This window comes from Myotis daubentonii, chromosome 3 (assembly GCF_963259705.1).
Source record: "Myotis daubentonii chromosome 3, mMyoDau2.1, whole genome shotgun sequence".
Lineage (NCBI taxonomy): Eukaryota > Metazoa > Chordata > Mammalia > Chiroptera > Vespertilionidae > Myotis > Myotis daubentonii.
The window spans coordinates 60,358,797-60,368,584 of NC_081842.1; the positions used below are offsets into that span (position 1 = coordinate 60,358,797).

General features: G+C 44.0%; 1 pseudogene; it reads right to left on the minus strand.

The window, feature by feature from the left end:
- Nucleotides 1-3,026: 3,026 nt before the first annotated feature.
- Nucleotides 3,027-3,524, minus strand: LOC132229264 (transmembrane protein 230-like; annotated as a pseudogene).
- Nucleotides 3,525-9,788: the final 6,264 nt, after the last annotated feature.

Genomic DNA, 9,788 nt, shown 5'->3' on the forward strand with positions numbered 1-9,788 from the left:
GTCAGGCTTCAGGGCTGGGGCAGGGAACAAGCCAGGTGTTGCTGGAAATGAATCAGCTCTCCTCTCTACATAGCAGGAGTCTTTTCATTATAAAATGCAAAGCAGCAGCCATTTTCCATTACCCCCATGCCCAACCCTCCTCGCCCAGGGGTATAGGAAGGGGCTGGGAGGATATTTACTCTCAGCTCTTTGATTTCTCGTATTTAACGGAGCCCAGTGACAGCTGCTTCTTTGAGTGCAATGCCAGCTGGCTCAGGGCTAGCTGCACCTGGAAGGCAAGCAGCAGAGCTGACCAGGGGGGCTTTAACCAAGCCCGAGAGCACAGGTCACAGCAACCTCAGCAGGCGGGCTGCTCCTAAAAACTCTAGACCCCTCCCAGGTCTGCACTGCAGCTCCCTTCTCTCCCCCTTTCACCCACAGGTGCAACCGTGGTTGTGTGCCCAAGGCTTGGTGTGCAGATGCCGGGGTTGCAGGTTCAAGACACTCCGCCTCCTCCTGGCACTTTGAGCCATAAGCACCAGCAGTGACCTTTCCACTTGGTCTTGGTCTTTGGTCACTGCTGAGATTTTCTGGATTCTCTAGGCCAGGGACAGCCAGGACCTTTGCCTCTGACCAACACCCTGCCTGCAGCCTGCCTGGGGTACCCCCAGCCCCGGGAAAGCATGGGGGTGTGGCTGACCTAAGTGAGGGGCTGTGGGGTGTTGAGGGGGTTGGCTAGCCACCCCATCCTCAATTGCGGTGGGAGAGGCTGATCAAGGGTGGGACCGGGGGAGGGGCTGGGCAGGGCAGCCATCTTGTGATGGCATTATGGCATGAGAGTCAATTTGCATATTGCTTCTTTATTTTATATAGATAGAAATGGAGATAGAGATAGAGATAGAGATAGATAGAGATAGAGATAGAGATAGAGATAGAGATAGAGATAGAGATAGAGATAGAGATATACTTGAGTAGCCAAATCTCACACAGGGTGTAATGCAAAGATGAGTTGATAGCATTCAACAAATATCTATTGAGTACCGAGTTGATAAATATCAGTGCACAAGGCAAAAAAAAAAAATATCCTCCCATTATGGAGCTTATATTCAAACTTGGGGAGACAAACAATAAGCAAGAAATGTACTAAACAAATTGCATGGTATGATAGCAGGTGATGGGTGAAATGGAGTAAAGAAAACAAACAAAAAAGCAGGGCATGATAGATCAGGAGTTCTGGGGATTCAGAGTGAGTTGCAGTTTTAAATAGGTCAGGGGTAGATCTCTGTGAGAGCACAACATGCGGGCCAAGGTTTGAAGGAGGAGCTCCAGCATTGGTAACCTCCTCAGGTAACTTCTCCTTTCTCTGCATTTTGTATGGTATGCCTGGCTAACTTTACTGATGGTACCAGTGAGTCTCTGCTGGCACAGAATGCATGTGGGTTCACCATAGATCTCTGGACAGGAGGACAGGACAGATGATTTAAACACTTACAAGTTCCAGGAAGAAACATGTATGGTGTTTGTCTATGTGAAGCACTTTTTACTTCCCCATCCAGACCTTTAGGCTGCGAGCTACTGTTTCTTTAAAATGTTGACTTTTGCTGAGTTGATATATTCTTTGCATTTTATTATTATCCTATATACAAAAACCCTAATATGCAAATTGACTGAATCGCAGAATGACCAGTTGCTATGACATGCACTGACCAACAGGGGGAAGACACTCAATGCATGAGCTGCCCACTGGTGGTCAGTGCGCACCCACAGGGGGAGTGCTGCTCAGCCAGAAGCCCAGCTCATGGCCAGTGAGAACAGTGGCGATGGCAGGAGCCTCTCCCACCTCCACTGCAGGCAGGTGGTAAGGAGCGAGGGGTCCCAGACTGTGAGAGGGCACAGGCCAGGCTGAGGGACACCCCCTGCCCTGTGCAGAAAATTTTGTTCACCGGGCCTCTAGTAAATAATAAAAGCAAGAGTTAAATTATTGGGTATCAAGCTAAATATCAAGCTCATCACTCTATACATTATCTCATTTAATTCTCCCAATAATTTCATGAGGTAAGGAGTTTACCCTTGAACAGTGCAGGGTTAGGGACACCATCACCCCCATGCAGTTTAAAATTCATATATAACTCTTGACTCCCTAAAAACATAACTACTACTAGCTTACTGTTGACCGGAAGCCTTATCAATAATATAAATAGCTAGTTAGCACATATTTTGTATTGATATTATGTTCTTTTTTTAGATTTTCACATTTTAATTTCTTTTGAACATAAGTCACTTTTTGCAGCCTCGGAAACAGAATCAAATTAAGGCAGTCTAGTCCCCTAGGGATCGAGGCTAAATCTTGCAATCTTCAACAGAATGACATTATACTAGAATACAAGGTGCTCACAATGGGGTTATAAACTCTAAAGAACAGCCACTTACCTACATTTTTCCTTAGAAAACAGCCAAATGTCCAGTCCTTAAAGACATGATATACAGAACATCTTAATCTATAAAGGATAGAACTACCCAAATTATATAGTGCCCAACTGATTGGTGAACCAGATCAGGGTTGGCCAAGGAGTGGCGAACAGAGAAAGTGTTTACATTTTGAAAATTTGCTCTGAAGTTTAAAAAATTCCTGGTTGTTCTTAATAAGAAAGCAAGTAAAAAATATTACAGATGTATTCACACCAATAATTGATTTTGCCAAGGTCTTCCATTAGAACATGAAGTTAAGGGATAGGAGATAAGATACTTAGATATTTTCAAAATAAATTACTTAGTAATAAGAAATGTGACGTACTGCATTCTTCCATTTGCCACAAGAACAAACTCACGATAAAGACTGTTTAAAATAAATGCTCAGCTCTAAAATAGGTGGTGGCAGAAACACTTTCCACTATAGAATGACTACCCACTTTTTCCAATTAACATTGCTATTCTTCCACGATACAAGTTCATGTGCAAAAACTTGTCAAGTTTTTGTCAGGGCCAGGAGATGAAAAACGGAGCATGCCCTAATTAGCTAATTGTAAGCGCAGTTAACATCTTTAGGATGGACCCATAAAACCTGGCCAATGTTTTGTTAAACATCTGCAAACTGCAGAATTCCTTAGTCCTTAGCCGTCATTTCTGCTCAGTATCTTAAAGCTGAGCTCAGTCCCATCTGACTCTGCTCCTCAGGGCTGAGGTGGATGCTAATCAGCAAAGTCTGGAACTTCATTGTAGGAGTAACCTTGGTAGCCTTTGGGTACAGTATAGGCAATGTGCAGGTGGTAAATCCTGGCAGGAACACCAGGATGCCAATGAATGAGACTGGACCTTTGTGGTCCTCCTCCCCTTTGCTGATATAGCCCACCAGCAGGAGAGAGCATATGATAAACAGAAAGGCACCAATCAAAACCAACACTGTAGCAAGTGCAGTGGTCATACATGAGCTCTCAGGAGAGCTTTCTTAAACTGAAGGGAAATGTAGCCATCATCTGTATTGGAGAGCACTGAGTATTTCCCTTACGACTGGGGATTCCAGGAGGCAGATTGGTACGAGATGGCATTGCAACACACTGACACAGCTATAGTCGGAGAGCCATGCCAAGTCACCTGCACATCAACAGCTCACTCATGGTTGGCAACAGAGATGCTCATGACACTATATACTATATTCTTACAATAAAGTATGCTAGAGAAAAGAAAATGTTATTAAGGAAAATACATTTATAGTATTATTGAAAATAATCTGTGTAGAAGAGGACTCGTGCAATTCAAACCCATGTTGTTGGCCAACTGTACTTCATTTTACGGATGAGAAAACTGAGGCTTAGTGAAGTTAAATAACTTACTTAATATCACACAGATGATAAGTGTCAGAGTCTGGATTCAAGTCTGTCTGATTCCAGAGTCATTAGCCTCTATTTAGTAATTAAATTTAATATTGAATTTAATGTATCCCTCAATATAAACTTTAAAATGTATGCTAAAAATCATGTAGGTTGATGGTTTTTTTATGGTATTGCTTTAGCCATCAGGTAATTCACCCTCACAAAGAATGTGCATTTGTTCTTACAATGCTTCTGATTGATCTAGTGTTGTGGTTTTCCGAACTCAATTTAGCAGTAGACTCTTTTACTAAACAAAATCTTACAATAGAAGACCGAATCAGCCACAGTCCTAGCATGGAAGATTCAAACACCAATGGGAAACTCAAAAAGTGTGATTGAAGGGGGTTTAATGAAGGGACTAGTCACAAAAGTTGGGTAGGGTAAAGGGACAACTGCAAAGGAAGGGAAAGCACCTCAGGGCTAGCCACAGTGGGATGGCATGGATCCTTTGGCCTGGAGGGTCAACAGAGTGGGCAGAGTGGTTCCCAGAGCCAGGCAAGAACTGTGGCTATAGGAGGGGCCATCAGATAGGAGATGTGGACTTTCATAACGGAATGTCGCCATTGACAAGCCACAGCCTAGAAAGGGTCAGTGGAATAAGTACTTCTGCTTCGTTCTCCTTCTGCCCTCAATCTACTGATACTCCTGTCATTGGCTGAGCCCAATGGAAAGCTAGAGGGCAAGAGAACCCAAAAGATGCAGTCCACAGAAGTCAGCTTCCTGGGGGCAAAGAGCAAGACGCAGAAGGGCACAGGAAGGACTTAAACAGGCAAACAGAATAGCCAGCACAGAACCAAATACACACAACTCAAAAGCAGAGAGTTTCTCTTGTTGAATTGGGGTGGGAGGGTTCAGAGGCTCCAGCTTGCCTCTCTCTACACTCACAGCAATCTCTGGGTCACCTTTGTCAAACCCTAGTGCTCTGGTCTAGTCCTTATGTTATAAATATGTTGGTCACCATCAACCACAGGTCTATGTGCTTTACAAAATCAATATGCAATGTAGGTAAGATCACCTGGATGCAATAGGACAATGAGAGGTGTCAGACATGTTGCTGGTTCAAGGTCCCAGGCCCAGGAAAGAATAGTCTGATTGCACACATAATCATACCAAGGGTCCCCTGAACGTGGGAACCTAAGGGCTGAATGAAATGCCTATAGGATGTATAGGGCAGCTGAGGACCCTCATTTACCCCTGGACAGGCATTGGGTTTGTAGGCTAAGGGGCTTCACCTATGTGAATCCTCCCAAAGGGATTCACAATTAAGCTTGATGGTCCATCAGATTAGAGAGAGGACTTTGTGTGCAAATGCTTTGAAATCTGCAATTATTCACAAGAACAAGTAAGGAGATGGATGAGAGGGGAGAGAGGGGTAAATATACAGGATAGTTGGGAAAAGAATTATGTAGACAAAGAACCAATTAATCTGAAAAGTGACCACAGAGTGCCCATCCCTAACAAAATACAAAATCCAATGCTGTTACTATCAGCTGAGAAGCAATACCCTCCAAATGTGCTATGATGTCTGAATCACAGCCTGGCCTCTCGTCGGGGCTGCTGCAGGTCCATCTGTCATTGGGCAGAGCTGCTGAGCACACCCTCTGCTGCTATGCAGAGAAGTCTGACCGGGGAAGCCAGAACTAGGATGGAGATGGGGTTGGGGAGGAGAGGCACCTGCACACAGGAGCCAGACAGCCAGGTAATCTGTCACTGGGGCTGCCACTCAAGCTCTTAGTTCATTGGAGAGAGAATTGTTTGGGGGGGGGGGGGGGAGATGGAAGATGTTTTAATCTCAGTAGCTAGCGTGGCCTTCACAGGGAACAAAAATAAGCTGAACAGCAGAGAAAGACACAGCTGTTCTCTGCTTTCTGAGGAGTCTCCAAATCTCTTTTTATTACATGTTGGTGCAGCTGCCCAGCCAGAAGAGCACAAGTTACTTCCGTGACAGGTGAAGGTAGAGGACAAGGTGCTATGAGATGCAGCCTATATCTATCCTGTATCCCCTTCCATGCTATTGCCCAGGCCCTGCCTCTTCACTGCATGTCTCTCCTCCAGGCTGGCGAGTTTTCTCTTACTAACATAAAACATTTGCCACACATGAGCTAGAACAAATCATTTTACATGTGTTATCACATCTAGTCTTCAAAGCAGTACTATGAGGGAGGTACTATTGCCATGTGTCTATTCAGATGGGAAATTATTACTTGAAGAGGTCAAGCAACTCAGTAAATAAAAGGCAGGCTGGAGTTTGAGCACCCAGCACCCTGATTTCAGTATCTGTGCGCTTAACCACTAGACCATCCTATCTTGTCCTTATATGGTTATGGCTTTGCTTCTTCTGTTCTCTGAGCCAGCCTGGCCTCCATGTTTCTGACCTTGGACTGGTCACTTAATTGTTGATTTCCAATTATTTCCTCTGTCACAGGTGCTGAAAGGGAAGGTCAGATCCCCCTCGCCTGGCTTTTCTCTCCTCCTCATGAGAGTCCGTTGAGGTCCATCCTGGGGGAAAGGCGGTCAGCGAGGGGAAAGCACGCAGACCTCTCCCTCAGAGGGCCACACCTCATCGGCTTAGAATCCCATGTTCAGACCCTGATTTTCGATGCAGAACCCTGCCTAGAAATGTTCCACTGAGTCCAGAAAGCCTCCCCAAACCCTCTTATAAGGGGAAGGAAGCTGAGCTATTAGCCTGAACCCATGGCTGTGCCCATAAAAAGTGATACTCATGTGGCAAAGCTGAGTCGGAGAGAAGAGGAAAATGACTCACACCCCACCAAGTACTTTCAGAAGATTAAGCCTGTGTTAAACACTCACATTTGGGAATTGGAATATAATTCAGGAAGCTATTTCCCTTGGTTAAAATACTACATGGGTTTGGAGAAGGCCTTTGGTTATTTATAACAATTAAAATTGCTGAAGAAAATGAAAAAGCTAGGCATCTATTTAGTATTTCTTGAAAAAAATTAGACAATGTTTATGGTTCATGTGTACATTTTAGTATTACCAGAATAAGATTTTAAGTTGTTTGCTCTCTATGTGTGACATGGAACTTCATGCTGCAATTTCATGTCCTCTGCCTTCTATTTTTCCTAAGTAACACTCTATCCATTATTCTGGTATGTTTGGCATATGCATATATTTATACATATGTGCTCCCTTGTATATAAAAGAAAATATTAATTTGAGAAGATTTGAGAGAAAGTTTAAGTAAATTATGGAAGCAGCTACTTTACCACTTAAAAAAAAAAATCCTTACCCGAGAATATTTTTTCCATTGATCTTCAGAGAGAGAGAGGATGGGAGGGAGGAGTGGAGAGAGAGAAACATTGATGTGAGAGAGACACATTGACTGGTTGCCTCCCTTGAGCCCAGACTGGGTCCGGGGATCAAACCTGCAACTGAGATATGTGCCCTTGACCAGGAATCAAACCTGTGACCCTTTGGTCTGTGGGTGATGCTCTAACCACTGAGAAAACCGGCCAGGCACTTTGGTTTTTCTTTCTCTATTCTGCCCCCTCTATGTGATACAAACTTTGTCATCTGCTTTCAAGAACAAAAGGGTATGTGGGATTATACACATTTGGAGTTATATCAGTGGTTATCCATGGATTTAGTCTCTAAAGCAGAATTCATTTTAGTTTTTGTACTAGGGCACATCTGGTTGTAGGGAAGAGAAATGTACTTAAAATAACTCAAGTAAAGGGGGACTCGGAGTTTATTATAAGGATACAGATGTCCTACAAATCAAAGCAGAAGAGCCCAATCAGCAAACAGCAGCAACAGCAATTCTCAGTTTTCAATCTAGGATTCCAGCATCAACTTTAGCCAGCTCCCATTGCCATCAACTTCTAGGCTTCTTTTTTAACCAATTGATCCTTTTCTAAAGGACTAATATGATTTTGTCATTTCCTGCTGGGAGGACTCCTTGAGCTCCAGAATACCATAGTGAGAAGTCCAAATGCCACCCACAGCACACGCAGCTTCTCGAGCCCCAGCAGTCTTCCCAGCCCTGCCTCCCGCCACCTTCTACCCCATGCACAAGATGCCTGCACCTGACTGGTAACCTGCTGAGAAATGTTGGCATTATGTATTTAATGTTCGTATTGATCCTGTGTGTTTAAACAAATTTCACAGAACTTTAAAGATGGATATGATCCCACATTAATGCTTTCTACCATTCATTACTTGTGTATCTATTTCAATTACATTATAAGTTAAGCAGGATTGTGAACTAGTCTAAGTACCATATCTATTGTTTCTGATTAGCTCCATAGGTATGTGTAACGCACTTACCATATGTCAGGCACTCTCCACATTTATTACATAAAGATGAAAAGTGAAGTCCCTGACTTTAGGAAGTTCACAGTCTAGCTGGGAAAGAAGACAGACAGGTAAACAGATAACTGATACAATGTGACAAGTGTGGGAATGGAAATACACAGGCAGTACTCTAGGAATGCAAGATAGGTTCATTTTACTCCATGTGTCATGGAAAACTGCAGGGAGGAGAGTTGAAATTTGATCTGGGAACTTGATAAGAGGGAGAAGGCAGTTCCAAGCACAGAGCAGCAAAAGCAAAGGTGAGAGTCACATGCAGACACCTGCCAGGACATCAGCTGACCCTGAACTACTATCCTTTTTCTCTCTCTGAGGATCTGCAACAAAGGCTTGAATAGATTTTCCTTTTGAACTTTCAAAACCCAAAGCATCTAATCATCCCTTTTTCTGTCCACAGTAACTATTGAGTTCAGACTCCAGAGGCTCCTCTACACCTGCCTGTCTGAAAGAAACCACCCTCAGAGTCCACACTAATTGCCCTTCTAAAGCAGAGTCCTTCGTGGTTCCAAGGTGCTTTATGGCATCTCTCTTTCTACAGAAAAGAAAGAGAAACTTCATTTCTGAAAAGTTTCCCTGTTACATGTATTTCTTTTCAGAACATTTGTTCTCAGCCTTGACTGTTAGATTCGATTTAACTAGGCAGATTTTAAAGATGCTAATGCCCAGGCAGCACCCAGAACAATTAAATCAAAATTTCTGAGAGCAGGATTCAGCTATAGCATTTTTTAAAGGGCCCTCTCACCCAGATGATTCCAATGTGAAGCTAAGGTTAAGAAGCACTGATTCAGAGTTTATGGGGATCTCCGCTTAATATCGATGTTTAATTATCTGATTCTAATCTTCTCTGACAAGAGTTGGAGTACCTGTGGATTCAGAGGTAGAATGGACAGACATCCCCAAAGTTTGCTGTTATTCGTCCCCAAAGTAAAATTTGTCTCTTCCTGTTTAGGTTTATTTCAGTCGTGTGGTCTTTCTCAAGGATCCTTTCCCTGACGTGCTTGTATCTTTCTCTCAGGCTCACGCTTCAGCTCAGGAGATGGGTTTTGGCCAAGTGGCTTTAAGAGAAAGGTGTGAGGCCTATGCCATCACTGGTTCATTACTTCTGTAACTAGGAGATCTCCTCGGTTTTAAGGATGAAGACTCCTGTGCCTTCACCCCCCTTGAGGGTATTCTTTGGAACTAAATCTTTGCAGTTCCCTCTTCCTGTCTAGCCTGGTCTGAGGCCCTGACAAATAGGCTGAAATCAGAATCAGTGCAGGTCTCTCCACTGCCTAATCCTCCCCACGTGCCGTGAGCGAAGGAATGAGGGGAACGGAGAGATCCTGACCCCAGAAGGCAAGGGAAGAACTTCAGGTTGGGAGCAGAAGGATAATCAGCCCTCATCCTGAGACATGAGGCCTGCTCTCCTTCTCTCTCCCCAATTTGAGGGTAGAGATTGTGAAAAGGCAGAATGCAAGGGAAGCTGAGCAGCAGAGAGAAGAGGGAGCCAAGAAGCTAGCCCACCAGAAAGTCAGAGGCAGAGTGGGGAAGGGAGAAAATCAGAGCCCCAACAATCACGTTGACAGTGCAGGAAAACTAAGCCAGATCAGACAAGAGAGCTGACGC